The sequence below is a fragment of the Triticum dicoccoides genome, chromosome 2B (assembly GCF_002162155.2).
Source record: "Triticum dicoccoides isolate Atlit2015 ecotype Zavitan chromosome 2B, WEW_v2.0, whole genome shotgun sequence".
In the NCBI taxonomy this organism is placed as follows: domain Eukaryota; kingdom Viridiplantae; phylum Streptophyta; class Magnoliopsida; order Poales; family Poaceae; genus Triticum; species Triticum dicoccoides.
The window spans coordinates 532,276,622-532,294,299 of record NC_041383.1 but is presented as its reverse complement, the minus strand read 5'-3'; positions in this window follow the sequence as shown (position 1 = coordinate 532,294,299).

Here is a 17,678-nt window from a genome sequence, read left to right as displayed (position 1 = left end):
AACTACATCGTCGTCGTGTTCATGGGGAGCCAACCGGCTGGGTCAGAACGGAATGTGTCGTCGTGTTCATCGGGAGGGCTTGGACGGAACAGCCGATGGAAACGAGGCCTGGCGTACCGCAGAACGGAGGAAACAGCCTTGTGTTCGACCGGCCACGTTCGAAACAGGATCATGTTCATCGGGAGGGATCTGGCATACCGTAGAACAGAGGAAACGGACCTCCTACGGTCGAAACGGGAGTCCTGTTGATCGGGAGGGGTGTGGCGTACCGCAAAACGGAGGAAACAGACTTGTGTTGGAGCACTATGGTCGAAACGGGGGTCCTGTTCATCGGGAGGGGTGTGGCGTACCACAAAACGGGACTCCACGAGATACTGTTCATCTCCACCGTCGAGCCCCTCCAGCCTCCATGGGCTACTGTTCATCCACCGTCGACCTCCTCCAGGCTCCACCTACAACTGTTCATCCACGGGCTCCTATTCATCCAGCCTCCACCGCACGCTACTCCACTAGCTATTGTTCAACCAGCCCTCTCCACGGGCTCCTGTTCAACCACCCCTCCACGGGCTACTATTCATCTAGCCCTCCACCATCTACTCTTCATCCTGCCCTCCACGGGGTGGTCTTGTTCATCCTGCACTCCACGGGGTCCTGTTCATCCAGCCCCAACCGGCTTGAACGATCGGGGTCCTGTTCATCCAGAGGCGACGCCACGGGGTCCTGTTCATCCACCCCCACCGGGAGCTATTCATCCAAACCCCCCCCAGCAACGCTCACTGTTCATCTATAGGCAGCATCGATCGGCTTCAGTTAGCAGCAGTAGCAAAGGAAGTGCTCGATCGGGTTCAGTTAACAGCCATCGATCGATCGCTCGGGTTCAGTAACGCGTAGCCTGCAGTGCAATCGCTCGGGTTCAGTTAGAGCCCAACGCCTCGCTCGGGTTCAGTTAGAGCCCAACGCCAGGCACACATAGGGATGGCAATGGGTAGGGTATGGGCGGGTACAACTTTTCCTACCCAACCCATACCCAAATCTTTTTTCTATACCCACTACTAGGAAAACGGCTATAGATGAAATGGACACTAATGGCGCACCACATGTGTGGTGCGCCATTAGTATATACCAATGGCGCACCACATACAGGTGCGGCATTAGTAATATATTACTAATGGAACCCCGTTAAACATTTTCAACATCCTCAAAAACCTAACAGAAAAAAAGTTACGGGGCTTTTAAGATCTGGAGGCAAAAAAATTGAAAAAATTTCAAACTTACTAGTGGCGCACCATTTGCTAGGTGCGCCACTAGTAAAAAAAATTAGTTTCGATTTTTTTTGGTTTTTTTTCAAAATATGATACGTAATATGAACGGAGGTTTGAAATATTTTTTCAAAATTCCATCACACTCATGAACATGAACAAAGTCCTAAACATCAATAAGATTTAATAGGATTGATATGCTAGATATATGAACAAGTGCTTGTGAAGTAAGCTGGTGCTGGGGTTGGATAGAACTCTGAAGTTAAGCGTGCTTGGGCTGGAGTAGTGTGAGGATGGGTGACCTTTCAGGAAGTTTGACCACGGAGTGCGATTTGACTTGAGATTAAGCCATAGTGACCCAAGATTAAGAAAAAATTAAAAAAAATTGAAATTTTTTTTTGAAAAAAAATTATTACTAGTGGCGCACTTCTATGTGGTGCGCCATTACTAAGTCAGAAGTAATGGCGCACCTCCAGGCATACTAATGGCGCAGTACAGGTGCGCCATTAGTAAAAATACTAGTGGCATGGTACAAATGGCGCACCAGTAGTGCGCCATTAGTGGGCAAAACTGGTGCGCCATTAGTAGGCCTTTTCCTAGTAGTGCAGTGTTCATTTCTTGGCAGCTAGTTTCATCCAGCTCTGTAGCCAAAAAAGAGGTGTATGGTGGACACCACAATCCGATCATTTTGTGCAGCTCCACTAAAATCGAGCGGACCATCCCTGTTTGCAAAGATATCCAGTCAGTGTGATTACAATAATAGTGGAACTAGATGATGAAACATAACACACATAAATAGAAGCCGATCACCTCTGCAATCTCTCTTTAGGACTAACTTCTTGTTGGAGAAGATTAGGCACGGAGTTGGATGAGGAGGATAGCAAAACCAATCTCCCTTTCTGCAGTCCCATAGAAATGTAAAAACGTTGCTTGTGTGACATTTTGGCGGAACTGCACAAAACACTCTTAAGAAAAAAGTGATTTGTGCAGTTCACCAAAAGATCGCAATAGCAACGAGGTGAAAATGGATAGCCCTGTTTGCAAAAGGAGGTCGAAAGGAAACAATTACTGCCCAATAGCACGAGTTGAAGACACATACGCCGACAAAAAAGAAGCATGTTCCATGTAAAAAGGGAAAGATAGCACATGGTGGTTTATCAAAAATGGTTTGAGGACGAGATTGCAAGATGGAAAGTACGCCGGCCGAGATACGATTTAAGCAAACAACTAAAGAAGATCCACATGCAGCAACATGGGAAGATGGGCAGTGGAGCAAGGCCGGAGGAAGCTGTACCTGAGGGTCCTCGAGATGTTACTAGGAGGGCGCCGGCGGCTGGGATCTACCCATACTACGGCAGCGAGCAAGTGGCGAAGGCCCTACCGCCCCGGAGCTTGGTCAGAGAGAATGGCGGGTACCGCAGATCGGGACGTGCTACCTTAATGCCGTCGAACGGAGAGACGATGCACATCCTCCCTTTCCGTCGGCGGACGGGATGCGGCCGGATCACTGACCAACGCTAAGAGAGAGAGGCCACGGCCGCCTTGTGTGAGATGGTGTGACGAGAGACAAACCAATTTTTCCATTTTCCCCACGGCAATCGTTTTATATTCTGTTTCGTCTAGGCGTGGTACCCGACCTTCCTTCGAGTAAACAACCGCTACATGCGTCAAATTATCACGTGGGCTGCCTTTTCGTACAGAAACAAACTCCACCGTGTACCCGTGCGGGTGTGGCCGGGAACGAAACGTGAGTACGTGTGTCCTGCGTGCACTTCTTCTTTAGGTGCAGGTACGTACGTGGGTGGGTGTGAGAGAGATGTTTGTGCGAAACAGAGGCAATGTGTTGATGATATCTCAAACAGAAAAATGTAACATATGCAATGTGTGTGAAACGGAGTCATGGACGTGAGATATCGATAGAATTGAAAACAGGGATGAAGTGTGTGGTTGCGCGATCGATAAAGAGTGCCATCAAATTTGTGTTTGCCCATGTCAAAGATACAAGGCGGCTGTACTACTAGAATTTGAGAGGGCAGAGGTGCAGTTGTTCTTCGTGGCATGGATACCTACCTAGAAGGTTCGACTATCGGTGTGTGGGGGGGAGGGGGGAGGGGGCAGAGACCGATCGACTAGTATATGTGTGGGGAAGGAGAGAGACCTAGCTATGTATTGAGGGAGATCGATCGACATCCATGGATATGTGTAGCACAGGAATAAGGTTGGGAGAAAGACAAAGGTAGAGCGTCGGAGGGTTGGTGGTGGAGTGGCGTCTCACAAATGGTGGGAAAGGCCTGCAAGACAAACGTAAGGTATGAGTGCAATATCAATAAGAGAGGGCGGGGGATGTCTGTCTGTCTATGCGCGTGCGTGTGAGAGACGGGTCGGGAGGTATGCAAGGATGATTAGGGGAGAAGATATGGTTGTGGTAAGCGTATGTAACTACATAGGAAGATCAACCATCGTGTGTCCGAGAAAGGGAGAGGCATAACTAGTGAGGTAAGTGTATCGGTGCTTGGGGAAAATGAATTATAGTCGACCTGACTATATGTAGGGAGATCAGTTCATATACACGTCTGCGTGTAAGACAGGGGGAGAGGGGTGCGGCTAGGAGGTGGTGCGAGAGGCCTACCATGTCGAGGGGGGAGGAGTGTGCGAGTATGTGATCAATATAAAGAGGGGCGGGAGTGTGCACCTGCGTGGAACTGTATTGGACATAGGGGGGGGGCATGGACGGTGAGAAGAGAAGAGGGGAAGTATATATGTGTTTGTTGTAGGCACACTTGGCTAGAGAGGTATATCGACCGGTGTGTGCCGGAAAGAAGGAGTCGGGGCCTACACACACCGCTGGTGGATGACCTAAAGAGAAATAATGAACGTGTGGGATGGAGGGGACGCTAAGGGTGGGTGAGAGGTGGGCGGGCGTGTGCATGCACGATAGAAAGTTAGCGCTAGCTAGCTACAAGTCGTGAAGGTGTAAAAGACGAACAAAGATCATAAATCATTATAAAAAAGTGGATACGGATACTTAAACACTACTAGGGAAAACCCTAGCAGTAGCGCTGGTTTTGTGCTCACTAGTAGCGCGGGTGGGCGCGCTACTAATAAGGGCTACAGCTATTGCTTAGCAGTAACACGTGCCCATACGCGCTACTGCTAGGACAAATAGCTGCAGCGTTTGTTCAGTACCACACTACTGCTAAGGTAACTACTTGCAGCGTGTTTTCTGTCCATCGCTACTAGTATTCTTTTTTTATTTTTTTTATTTTTAGTGTATTTATGCGCCATCGTACAAATATTGGTACAATACCAGTTATGAGGTTTACATCATTATGTCCATAACAGTGTGTCCATTAAAGGTGGATTATGTTCAAGTGGAGGCAATATGTGGTGCATGTCAAAAGTATACTACTAATCCAAACTTGATCTAGTTTGGACTAGTAGTACTTTCGATGTGCACCACATGTTGCCTCCACTTGAATCTAATCCGCCAGCACAAGCTATTTAATCATCATCATAGTCATTACCACCAACAGTATTTATTTAATCACCACTAACACTAGCTAATAATAATCATCATAGTCATTACCACCAACACTAGCTATTTTATCATCATAGTAATAATGTAGCACATCATCATCCTCAAACTCATTTCTAGCTAGCTAATCACTCCTGCTTCTCTCTCTTAGGTAAAATAACATAAAACATGTATAGCTCTCCTCCTTGATCAAGCTGGAGCATGCAGATAAACCTGTCTCCTGATCATGGGTAGCGCATCTATTTGCTGCCCCCTAGTACTTCTCTGCGCTCCCCCATCACATATTTGGTCCAGTCTTGCACTATTAAGCATCTGTCGCTAATCTTGAATGCACTAAAGTAATCTGTAGGATATCTTGGCCGTAAGCTGATAATACTCATGGTACCTTTAGTCTCGATCCCATAAGGCACAACATTCATCGGGAGTCCCTGTTGAAGAACATCGTATGGTAACATACTTAGCAATGAAGTTTAGCTTCAAAAATAATGTATGGACAAAAATGCAGTGAGGAAAAATAGTAAAAATCTTACCATCCTTCCTAAATAGATGTGATTGTAGTTCATTACGAACACTATTGGTCGCACATTTTCAGTACTAACATTTCTAAATGCAAGAAGAAAATTTTTCTTGACATTATCGATATCCTCAAGCCATGAAACATAATGACTGAGCTCCTCGCAGTTGATTTCAGCCCCAGGACAGTATACGGTCCTGTCTACCAAGCGCTGGACATGTTTGCTTGCACCGAAATAAGCTAACAATACAAATTAGTTGTCAACTATTTTTGAATAAACAATATCAAAGACATAAATATGGTTGAGAAACTTACATAATGGTATAACTGGAGGCGTCTGCACATCGACCCAGATGTCGTTGTTACCTTCAATATCATCTTCCGGACGAATTTCAAAGGTGATAACCATATCAGGCTCAAATGCATAAGTCTTGCATAGTGCTCGCCATGTTTTGCATCCAAAATAGGTGTACTCGTCTGAATTGTATAATTTTGCATGGAAAATATAACCATGCTCGGTCTTCAAGTAAACTTTCTTTTCCTCCATAGTATGACTGAAACCTATCTTATCCAATACAAAACCTCTTGCATGGCAGGGGATACGCTAGAAGAATAGTAAAAAAATATAAGTTGAAGCAAATGAAGCAGATGTCATGCTTAATTACGAAAAAAGACTTGTCGTTGTGACTTACTGTATCCACTTCGAAGTTCTCGTCCAGCTTGATGCTGAAGCGCCTATCATCATCTAGGAAGATTCCGTCGCACAGGCCGCGCTCGTCTTCGCAGTATTTGCAAATACCAAAATCCTTTTCGTCGTCAGACATTTTCTATGTTCATAGTTAAAACATTAATTGAAAATTGATCGAAGACAACTACCAGGATACTCAACACACAAATCCGGGGCACTCGATATTTCCTACATATTCTGGCAAAAGTCATGCCAAAATTCACGGAAAAATCCGGCATGACCTTTGCTAAAATAGGACATATCGAGCGCCTGAAATTTGCCGCAACAGAAATGAATCAACACTCCGGCAAAACATAGGCCACTCGGAGGTGTAACCTGCAAACATGACCGACCACTTGGATATTGAGCAACACAAGATATACATTTCAAAATATCTTATAGGACTCAAATTAGCATGCATTCAATAAGCAAAAGTAAATCATCTCATGCGTCCGTACATCGTCGAATATTATCACTAATACATCACGAATAGTGTCCTACATATAACATCACTAATACAACTAAAACCCTAGCACACGACCGGTATCGGCGCGGGCGGTGGACACCCACAGAGAAGGAACCATCACGGGATCATAGCTCTAGTGAGATCCTCGGAGAACCTGCCAGGTATTGGAGAACGACATGTGCTCCAACGCAAACAAGTAGCGATGGACGTGCGAGTCCTCCTCACTGACACGGTGACGCACCACCTCCGCGGAGTCCTCCACCGACTCGACGACGAGGATGCGGGATAGGCATCGTCCACGTCGAGGCGGGAAAAATTGCTTTAACCAAAAAATAGCAACAAGTTCTTACTAACTAGTTCTATTAATTCAACTAGTTCTTACTAAAAATAAACTTACTATAAATAAAAATATTCTAGTACCTAATTAGTACCTAGTTCTTACTAACTAATTAGTACCTAGGAACTACTGCCCTAATTACCATCTAATTTGATGAACCTATAGGGGTGGAAAGTGGTAGCGGATATTTCAATTATCCAACTATAAAGTGAAATAAGTGGTCAAATTTTACTCGTTTTATGATTCATCTTAGAAATTTGATTCATTTTCACCCTTACATGAACCCTAACTCATTTGAGCCGCATCCGCATCGGATTTGTTTCCACTCTTACATGAACCCTAACTAATTTGATGCAACTAAAATATAAAGAAACCCTAGGCAGAGGTAGGGGAAAGGGAGGAGCGGGAGTGCTCACCTCGGGTGCCTGCGACGAGGGAGGGGCACTGCGGCGTCGAGGTCAGGGTCGGGGCTCGGGCGCGCGGCGGATGGCAGCATCGAGGTCGGGGTCGGGGGCGGCGTCCGGGGCGGCATTAAGGTCGGGGGAGGGGGTGGCGTTGAATCTGGGGTCGGGGCGGCGTAGAGGGTGCGGAGAGCGCGCGGCGGCCGACGGGCGACGGCGGCGGCCGACGGGCGACGGGCGACGGCGGCGGCGAGACTGGAGAGAGTTCGATTTGGGGGAAGTGGCCGCATGGGAAAGGACGAACCCCGTGGTTAAGTCAGAAGTAGCAGTAGCGCGTTCCAGGAAAAGCGTTGCTGCTATCTTAGCTACAGCGCATTCTGTTATACACGCTACTGCTACTCCTTTCTCTTTTTCCCCCTTTTCATTTAGTTTTCTTCACATTTTATTTTTTTTCCTTTCACCTTATTCTATTTCTTTCATTTTCAATTACCTTTCTATTTTCTTTCCATTTAATTTTATAACCTTTAGTAGTAGCGAGTTTATATTAAAACGCGCTGCTACAAATAAAGTAGCGGTAGCGCGATTCGTCATAGGTCGCTACTACTATGTGTAGCCTATCGGCTATGGGAATTTTAGTAGTAACGTGTTTACAGCCAGACGCGCTACTGCTAGATCTTTATCTGCAGCGCAGTTTCCTCAGGCGCGCTAATGCTACTTAGCACCAGCGTGCTTTTTTGACCCACGCTACTGCTAAAGTTCTATGTATAAGGTTTTCCCTAGTAGTGAAAGAAGATATCATAATGTAGAACATTGATTATAATTTCGGCTAATGTGTGGCTTTTGCAACTCAGGTCTAAATACTTGTCATAATGTAGGGGGGGCACTATACTTTGTGCGATAAACACGGTGTACGTATGGAACATGGTTTAGATTATGAATATATAGTTAGTACATCAAAGGTACTATTATTTGGAATCAACATCAAGTGTATTCAAAAAATAGAATTCGAGTTCATGTAGTACACGTAATTCATATGTATCTCTATAGTAATCATGTGGTGTGTTATTAAGGTAATACACGAATGATGGTTGAAGTTGGCAACAATCATGATTCTAGATTCTTATTAAAATAGAGAAACAAATTCAAATTTGGTTCGAATTGCAGCGGTAGTATAGACATTTGGAATGCACTAAAATGTTGGTATGAGTAGGTTACACGCATTATACAGCAAGCGAAAAAATTTAATTGGACATAACATGGATTCATACTCCCTCCTTCCATCTATATAGGGCGTAATGAGTGTTTTAAGACCGCCTTTGACTATTGACAAGATTAATAGTACATGACATGCACAATGTGAAAATTATATCATTGAAAGAATCTTTCATAGACGAATGTAACGATGTGCTTTGTGTAAGTTGCATGTCATATATTATTGCTCTAATAGTTGGTCAAAGTTAGCATCGAAAAACGCATTAGGCCCGATATAGATGGAAGGAGGGACTAGCTTTGAATAGCATTTGTATAGTAAAATGGGGGCAAGATTCTCTCTTCGTGTGGTGTGAATACTTTTATTTTTTTCGTTTTCTTTTTGGTTGAGGGAAGTGCGAATTGAATTGGTACGTACAAGTACAATATTACACGTTATGCTTATCCCTAAAATTCAACCTGCGTCTTGTTATATCCTGAAAATTCAGATATCGTGCTCCCAAAACTGGCGCCTTCACAACCCGCGCCTTGCTATCCCGAAATTGCAATGCGCGCGAAAACTCCCTCCAGCTGCCAAATCCGGACACGCGAAATACCCCTTCTAACCCTGAGCCGAAAGGGCCGATAGTTCAAATCATTGGGGGGTGTCGGTGTCAAAACCGGCGGATCTCGGGTAGGGGGTCCCGATCTGTGCGTCAAGGCTGATGGTAACAGGAAGCAAGGGACACAGATGTTTACCCAGGTTTGGGCCCTCTCGATGGAGGTAAAACCCTACTTCCTGCTTGATTAATATTGATGATATGGGTAGTACAAGAGTAGATCTACCACGAGATCATAGAGGCTAAACCCTAAGAGCTAGCCTATGATGGTATCCTTGTAATTGTAATCGGCCTTCTAAGGACCAACCTCTCTGGTTTATATAGACACCGGAGAGGGCTAGGGTTTACATGGAGTCTTGAGTCTTGTATCTTCACGCTCCAATAGTCCGGACGTTGTACACAGTCCGGCTGTCCGGATACCCCCTAATCCAGGACTCCCTCGGTAGCTCCTGAACCAGGCTTCAATGACGATGAGTCCGGCGCGCAGTATTGTCTTCGGCATTGCAAGGCGGGTTCCTTCTCCGAATACTCCAAAGTACCTGTTACGACGAATAGTGTCCGGCCCCCAATCAATGTTGTGCTCCTCGGCCTCAGCGCCTCAGTAATGACCATCTCCACGTGTCGAGCGAATGCGAGGAGTCGAGGCATTTTTGCATTTGCCACCCTCGATCCTCCGAGCCAACCGTCTATTTGAAGGGACAGGGATTCTCAGATCCAAACCTCACTCTCCTCCCTTGAGGTAGCATCCTAGAGCGCTCCGTGAAAAACCATTCCAACATGGCCGGCCGTCGCAGCTCTTCTGCTTGCCCTCCTCATTCTAAGTCAAGGGATTGGGGAGAGTGCTCAGTTCCTCACAGCCGTTTGGTAACGTTACAAACCCAAGGGTTTCTCCCTCCGGCGTTCATGGTCCCCGTCCGAGCTGGAATAGCCACTTATGATGGAGGGGAACAAGCTGAGGGATCTCCTAACCCATCTCCGGAGGAGCGGATATGCCTCATCTCGCATTTGCTGAGGGGCGTCGGGTTTCCTATCCACCCGTTTCTTCGTGGGCTCCTGGAGTTCTACGGCCTCCAGTTAGACAATCTTACCCCTGCCTCTATTCTGCACATAGCGGGGTATGTCCCCCTTTACGAGCTGTTTTTAGGCTGCGAACCGCACTTCGGATTATGGAGGAAGTTGTTCTGCCTTGTCCCCCGCACCCAGGGAGAATCCCTATGTCAAGTGGGTGGGGCCGAAGTATGGCGCATCGCCGAAACCGGATATCTGTCCGGCACTCCTCAGAAGGCACCAGAAAACTGGCCTTCAGAGTGGTTCTATATAGATGACGTTCCCCTTCCGGATCCAGTCCGGACAGGTATCCCCAAGTTCAGCAACGCCCCACCGAGGGCACGCCTGAGCTGGCGCCCTCGGGGCCCTCAAGAAGAGGACACAAGGGAAATATACGTCCTGATGAACAGGATAAAGTTACTGGCCAAATCCGGACTGATGATAGTCGAGGTCATGGAGATATGCATAAGGCAGGGAGTGCAACCGCTAAAATATCGGGGGAAGCCCATGTGGCATTTCAACGGGGAAGATGACGCCACCCGCTGCAGCCGTAAGGGTCCGGACTCCGCTTCCGCTTTGGCAAGGATACTGTCTGATTTGTACAAAGGGGAAGAGGAGGAATTCCTTCGCATAAAAACGTGGGATGGATTCTCCATGTACAACCCCCTAGAGTGGGTAAGTTGCCATTCTTTTCCCTGCTTTACTTACCCTAGCGTTCTTCTGCTAAAATTACTTGCATCAATGCTACTGAGCAGGAACTAAGGAGGGCCGTAGAAGGAATCTTCAGCCCCTCCTCGCAACCAGAGGACCCTGGAAGGGCCCTAGATCCGGGACTCAACATAGATCTGGATATCACTGTGGAGCTTGTCAACGGGGTATTCTATCAAGCGAGCTGGGATGGCGCCCTAGTGGCCATTACGGCCGACTACCCTGGATTGCTCCCCACGTTGCGGGTAAGCCGAACTAAAAACCCTATCCTCCAAAGAGGACTCCCCCAGGTATCGTAATTTACCCCTGAGGCGTCGTTTTATTTACAGAAATGACGGCCGGAGCAAGGGGCCGAGCCCCTAGGGACTCGTCAACCACGGGCGTCCGGATCGGGCAGGCTCAAGAGGAATGTGGTGAGGGTTGACACACCGCTACAGAGGTAAAGTAAAAACATGTCCTGTAATTATAGAATTTGAGATATGACAGCGCCCTTTGTGTCTGGCAGGAAGAGGAATAACCGGACTATATCCGGAGACCCCACCAAACACGCTTCCACCAGCCGGGTTCCAGAACAGGCCTCGGGGGCGGAGGCAGACACGGGGCCAGCACCGCAAAGCTCCTCGATGGAGGATGCGGATATGTGTTCGTCCACAAACTCCGAAGTGGAGAGCGCCATGAATCATCGGCGCTTGAGGGCCGTGCTCCGGAACAACATCTTTTCCAAAGAGGCTTTTAATGCCTTCAATTCGGCGGACGCATATGTCCGAGCTGCTCGAGGCGGGCTGGCCCAGGCGACGAACCAGTACACCAAAGATATACGGGTAAAAAAATTTGACAAGTATAGATAGCAGTAGCCCCTGAGACTTGAAATAGTTGGGACAACTGTTTGAAGGATCAATTTATGTACAGGTCCTCGTGGACAAGAATGAACAACTGGCTCGGGAGCTGGAGGCATGCAAGGCCCAGCTGACTGATGCGGTTGCCAAGTTAGAGGGACACCGAAAGGCCCCCTCTGGTAATATTTGTCTCCATTATACGCAGATGTACCAGTTAGGAAATGGGTGGTGTGGTTAGTCTAACAGAAAATTCTGCAGACAATCTCGGGGTCAGTCCGGAAGGCGTAATGGGTGACGACTCGCATCTCCAACGGCAGCTAAAGGCTGGCGAGCGCATCCTTACGCAGGTGACGCAAGAGAAGAACAAGCTACAAGATGCCAATATTCGTCTAGACGTGGAATTAAAGGACATCCGCGCCCAACTGGCGAACTCCGTGAAGGAGAACAAAAGGCTTCGACGCGGCATTTATGGTGAGAGCTCAAGCGAATTGTGTGATAGTTCGGCGAGGAAGTTTTTTGAAAATTTTTGTTTGCAGGGATGTTAACGGGTCGCCCTGAAGAGGAGATGCCCTCATCTGTAGGTGATTTGCTGCAAGAACTTTCGCAGATGCACGAGCGTGCTCGGGAGGTGATGCACGGCGTTGCTCAGGCCTTGTGGCCATCAAGCCTCCTGTCGAATGGCATGGGGGAGCTTGCGGACCTGCTTCAAGGAGCCCGGCGGCGCTTCCATTTGTGGAAGATATCGGCAATGCTGGCAAGGAGCAAGAGAAGCCTGGGCGATGGTGAAGACGTGCTACACCAAGCTGGACCCGAACCATATGGCTGAAGTAGGACCGGCGGGGCCCGATGCGCAAGAAATTCCCGTGAGTCTGGTATATGACCAGGTAGCGTTAGCCGCTAAGTATTCTCAACATGATTGTAGGCTAGATAGCCTGTTAGATGGTATAGAGGAGGAATATAGTCAGTCTCAGTGACTGTGTAATTTAATTGGCATAAGTAGCCCCTAGCCGGATTGAAATCATTTCTCGTGGCGGACCTTTTCGCTCCAGCCCCCGGATCCTATAGTCCGGGGTGTGTCCGAATACCCGCTCGGTTATACAAAAACCGGGGTATGTGTGGAGACCAGGCATAGGGGTCATAAGTGCTTGAACAGACAAGTACCCAACTAGTTATGTTATATTGCATGGATAGTAAGAAACATCTTCCAGGGAGAATAGTTCCGTTAGGGGTTCCTTTCCCTGGGTATGCATGTGTCTATGCACATGTCCGGACTATGAGCGATGGCGCAGGATACAAAGCTTCTAGGGTTTTTTGTTGTAACCAACGAATACATCCTTTGTTCACAGATTGAATATTCTCTTAAGGAAACTAGCTTTCGGCTTCAGCCAGTCTGAGGTACACATCCGGCTTAACCGGCAGTAACAATCGCAGAGGTGCTCCCCTTATGCCCTAGCCGAATTAACAGGAACGTAGGGCATAAACACAAGAGCCAGGCAACCCAGCCTGGCCACATCTTAAGTCATATCGATGCATATAATGGTGAAGAAAAGGCACATATGGAAAAGGAACGCATATGCGATGGGCAAAAAGCCATTTAAAGTAATTAGGTCTAGCTTCCGAATAGGAAGCCCCCAGGTACAGCTTACACACATAGTATGGCCGCAATGGTCCGGGAGTCCGCACCGTATTAAATACTTTGTGTGAAGAGAAAAAGGGTCGAGAAAGGAGAGAAAAGGGGTGGAGCATAATTAAAAAGGAGGGGTAAGGAGACGAACACTAAGTTCGGCGTTTAGGCGTAGAATCTTCGGAGTCTGGCCATGTTCCATACGTAGACAGTACGCCCCTCCAGTGAGAACTTTGTCAATGACGAAGGGACCTTCCCACTTGGGTTTGAGTTTGCCCTTCTTCTTCTCCGGTAGGCGTAGAACGAGCTCGCCAATATTGTAAGTTTTGGCCCGTACTTCTCTGCTTTGATATCGTCGAGCCTGCTGTTGATAGAATGCGGAACGGGCTTTTGCGACATCGCGCTCCTCCTCCAGGGCATCCAAGTTATCCTGCCGATCTAACTCGGCTTCCTTCTCTTCGTACATGCGTACGCGTGGCGAATCATGTATTATGTCGCAGGGTAGTACTGCTTCCGCACCGTACACCATAAAATGGTGTATATCCGGTGGTTCGATTCGGTGTGGTCCGCAGCCCCCAGGGTACGGAGTCGAGCTCCTCTACCTAGTGCGTATCCAATTCTATTAAAGATCGCACTAGTCTGGGTTTTATGTCGCTCATGATGCGACCATTTGCCCGTTCGACCTGGCCGTTTGTTTGGGGGTGGTATACGGAAGCGTAGTCGAGCTTAATGCCCATTTTGCCACACCAAGTTTTCACTTCATCGACTGTGAAATTTGAGCCATTATCAGTGATGATGCTATGGGGGACACCGTACCGGTGTACGACCCCGGATATGAAGTCTATTACTGGTACGGATTCGGCCGTTTTAACTGGTTTGGGTTCGATCCATTTGGTGAATTTGTCCACCTTGACCAATAAGTATTTTTTTCTTATGGCTTCCCCCTTTAAGAGGTCCGACCATATCCAGCCGCCAGACCACGAAGGGCCAAGTTATGGGGATTGTTTGGAGAGCGGTAGGGGGCATATGACTCTGATTGGCGAAGAGCTGGCAGCCGATGCAATGTTGGACAAGGTCCTATACGTCTGCTCGGGCCGTCGGCCAATAGAAGCCTGTATGGAAGGCTTTGCTGACTAGCGCTCGAGCTGCGGCGTGGTGTCTGCCCAGTCCAGCATGAATTTCAGCCAGGAGTTGCCGCCCTTCCTCTTCGGAGATGCACCTTTGGAGCACTCCGGTCGCGCTTTTCTTGTAGAGTTCCCCTTCGTGGACTTTGTAAGCTTTAGAATGCCGGACTATGCAGCGTGCTTCATTTTGGTCTTCGGGGAGCTCTTGCCTATTTAGGTAGGCCAAGAAAGGCTCAGTCCACGGGGCGATTACGACCATGATTTCGTGGGCCGAAGATATTATTTCGGTGGCAGAGCCTCCGATTGTGTCTGATGATTCGGAGTCTGGGGATGTATTCAGATATGTGCTGGTATTGCCGGACTCCCCTTCCCATACTACGGATGGCTTGAACAGCCTTTCCAGGAATATATTAGGTGGGACAGGGTCGCGTTTGGCTCCGATGCGGGCGAGGACGTCCGCCTCTTGATTGTTTTCTCGAGCCACATGGTGGAATTCGAGCCCCTCGAACCGAGCTGACATTTTGAGGACGGCATTATGATAGGCTGCCATTTTTGGATCCTTGGCATCAAAGTCTCTGTTTGTTTGTGATATTGAGAGGTTCAAATCCCCGCGCACTTCCAGGCATTGGATGCCCATAGAGACTGCCATCTGAAGACCATGCAACAGAGCCTCATATTCGGCTGCATTGTTGGAGTCTATGTATAATATTTGTAGGACGTACTGGACCGTGTCCCCGATGGGAGACGTCAGGAGTACCCCTGATCCCAGTCCGGCCAGCATTTTGGAGCCGTCAAAGTGCATGATCCAGTTGGAGTACGCGCCATACTCTTTAGGGAGTTCGGCTTCTGTCCATTCGGCGACAAAGTCAGCAAGTACTTGCGACTTAATGGCTCGCCATGGTTTGTATGTTATGTCGAACGACAGGAGCTCGATAGCCCATTTAGCAATCCGTCCCGTAGCATCGCGGTTATTAATTATGTCATTGAGTGGTACTTCGGAGGCGATGGTAATCGAACACTCTTGAAAGTAGTGTCTTAGCTTCTGGGATGCCATGAAGACCGCGTATGCTATTTTTTGATAGTGTGGGTATCGGGATTTGCATGGGGTGATCGTGGATACGTAAAAAACCGGCTTTTGAAGCGGTAATTTGTATCCGTCCACCTCTCGTTCGACGACGAGCACTACGCTTACCACTTGATGTGTTGCAGCTATATATAGTAGCATAGGTTCGCCGATGTTTGGCGCTGTTAGGACAGGATTACTGTCCAATAAGGTCTTTATCTCATCGAGTCTGGCCACGGCTGCATCCGTCCATATAAAGTGTTCGGTGCGCCGAAGGAGGCGGTAAAGAGGCAATGCCTTTTCTCCTAGCCTGGATATAAAGCGGCTCAAAGGGGCCACGCATCCAGCTAGCTTTTGTATGTGCTTGAGGTCTGTTGGTATAGCCAACTGTGATAGAGCTCGGATTTTTGCTGGATTCGCTTCGATTCCTCTATTGGAAACAATGAAGCCCAGCAGCTTCCCCGAGGGGACACCGAAAATGCGTTTTTCCGGATTCAACTTGATGTCGTATGTCCGGAGGTTATTGACTGTCAGCCTCAAGTCATTTATTAGGGTTTCGACTTGTCTAGTTTTTATGACCACGTCGTCCACATATGCTTCCACTGTTTTGCCGATTTGTTTTTCCAGGCATGTTTGAATCATGCGTTGATAGGTTGCGCCGGCATTCTTGAGCCCGAAGGGCATAATGTTGAAGCAAAAAGGGCCATGGCGTTATAAAAGCTGTTGCAGCTTGGTCAGACTCTGCCATCTTTATTTGATGGTATCCACAGTATGCGTCGAGAAAACACAGTGAGTCGTGTCCAGCTGTGGCATGGATGATTTGATCGATGCAAGGGAGGGGAAAGGGATCCCTAGGGCAAGCTCTGTTGAGGTCTTTGAAGTCGACGCATAGGCGCCAGGATTTGTCCTTTTTTGGTACCATTACCAAATTTGCCAGACAATCCGGATGTTTAATATCTCTAATGAATCCGGCCTCGAGTAGCTTGGGTAGCTCTTCCCCCATGGCTTGTCGTTTCAGTTCTGAAAACCGCCTTAGATTCTGTTTGACCGGTTTGTATCCCTTTAGTGTATTGAGGCTGTGTTCGGCCAACCGGCGTGGGATGCCTGGCATGTCCGAAGGGTGCCAGGTGAAAATGTCCCAATTTTCGCGTAAGAAATCTTGCAGTGCAGCATCCATCGCGGGGCTCAACTGTGTCCCGATGGATGCTGTCTTCGTGGGGTCCGTTGGGTGGACTTGGAATTTGACTATCTCATCTGCAGGTTTAAATGAGGTGGACTTGGGTCGCTTGTCGAGTATCACGTCGTCACTGTCCACGGTGGCCCGCAGTGTTGTTAATTCTTCGGCTGCTAGGGATTCAGATAATGCTTCCAGGGCTAGTGTTGCGGTTTTGTTTTCGGCGCGAAGTGCGACATCCGGATCACTGGCTAGAGTGATAATTCCGTTGGGTCCGGGCATTTTAAGCTTCATGTACCCGTAATGAGGTACTGCTTGAAAGCTTGTAAACGCGTCCCGCCCTAGAAGGGCGTGGTATCCGCTGCTAAAGGGAGCCACTTGGAATGTGATTTCTTCGGACCTGTAATTCTCTGGGTGTAACGCCCCGGATCCGACGCGCCAGGTGTTTGCTAGTTATTCGCCGTCGTTGCCATGTCATCTGCTTGCATGTTGCATATTGTCATGTCATCATGTGCATTTGATTTTGCATTCGTGTTTGTTTCTTGCATCCGAGCCTTTTCCCCGTTGTCCGTTTTGCAATCCGGCACTCCTATGCCCTCCGGCGTTCCCCTTTTGTCTCTCGTTGTGAGTGGGTGTTAAACATTCTCGGAATGGACTGAGGTTTGCCAAGCGGCCTTGGTATAGCACCGGTATACCGCCTGTCAAGTTTCGTGCCATTTGGAGGTCGTTTGGTACTCCAACGGTTAACCGGGTAACTGCAAAGCCCTCTTTGATTTGCAGCCCAACACACCTTTCAAAGTGGCCCAAAACCCATCCAACTCCCCTCCATGCTCTCGGTCGTTCGATCACGATCGTGTGGGCAAAAACCGCTCCTCATTTGGACTCTCCTAGCTCCCTCTACCTATAAATTAGCCCCTCCCCCGAAATCCCACCTCCGCGCGCCGGACATGTCCAAACCCTAAAAAAATCCCCCCTCCGCGCGCCGGACATGTCCACTCCGCCGCCGGACACGTCCAGCCGCCGCCCACGCCCACTCCCGCGCCGCCACGTGGCAG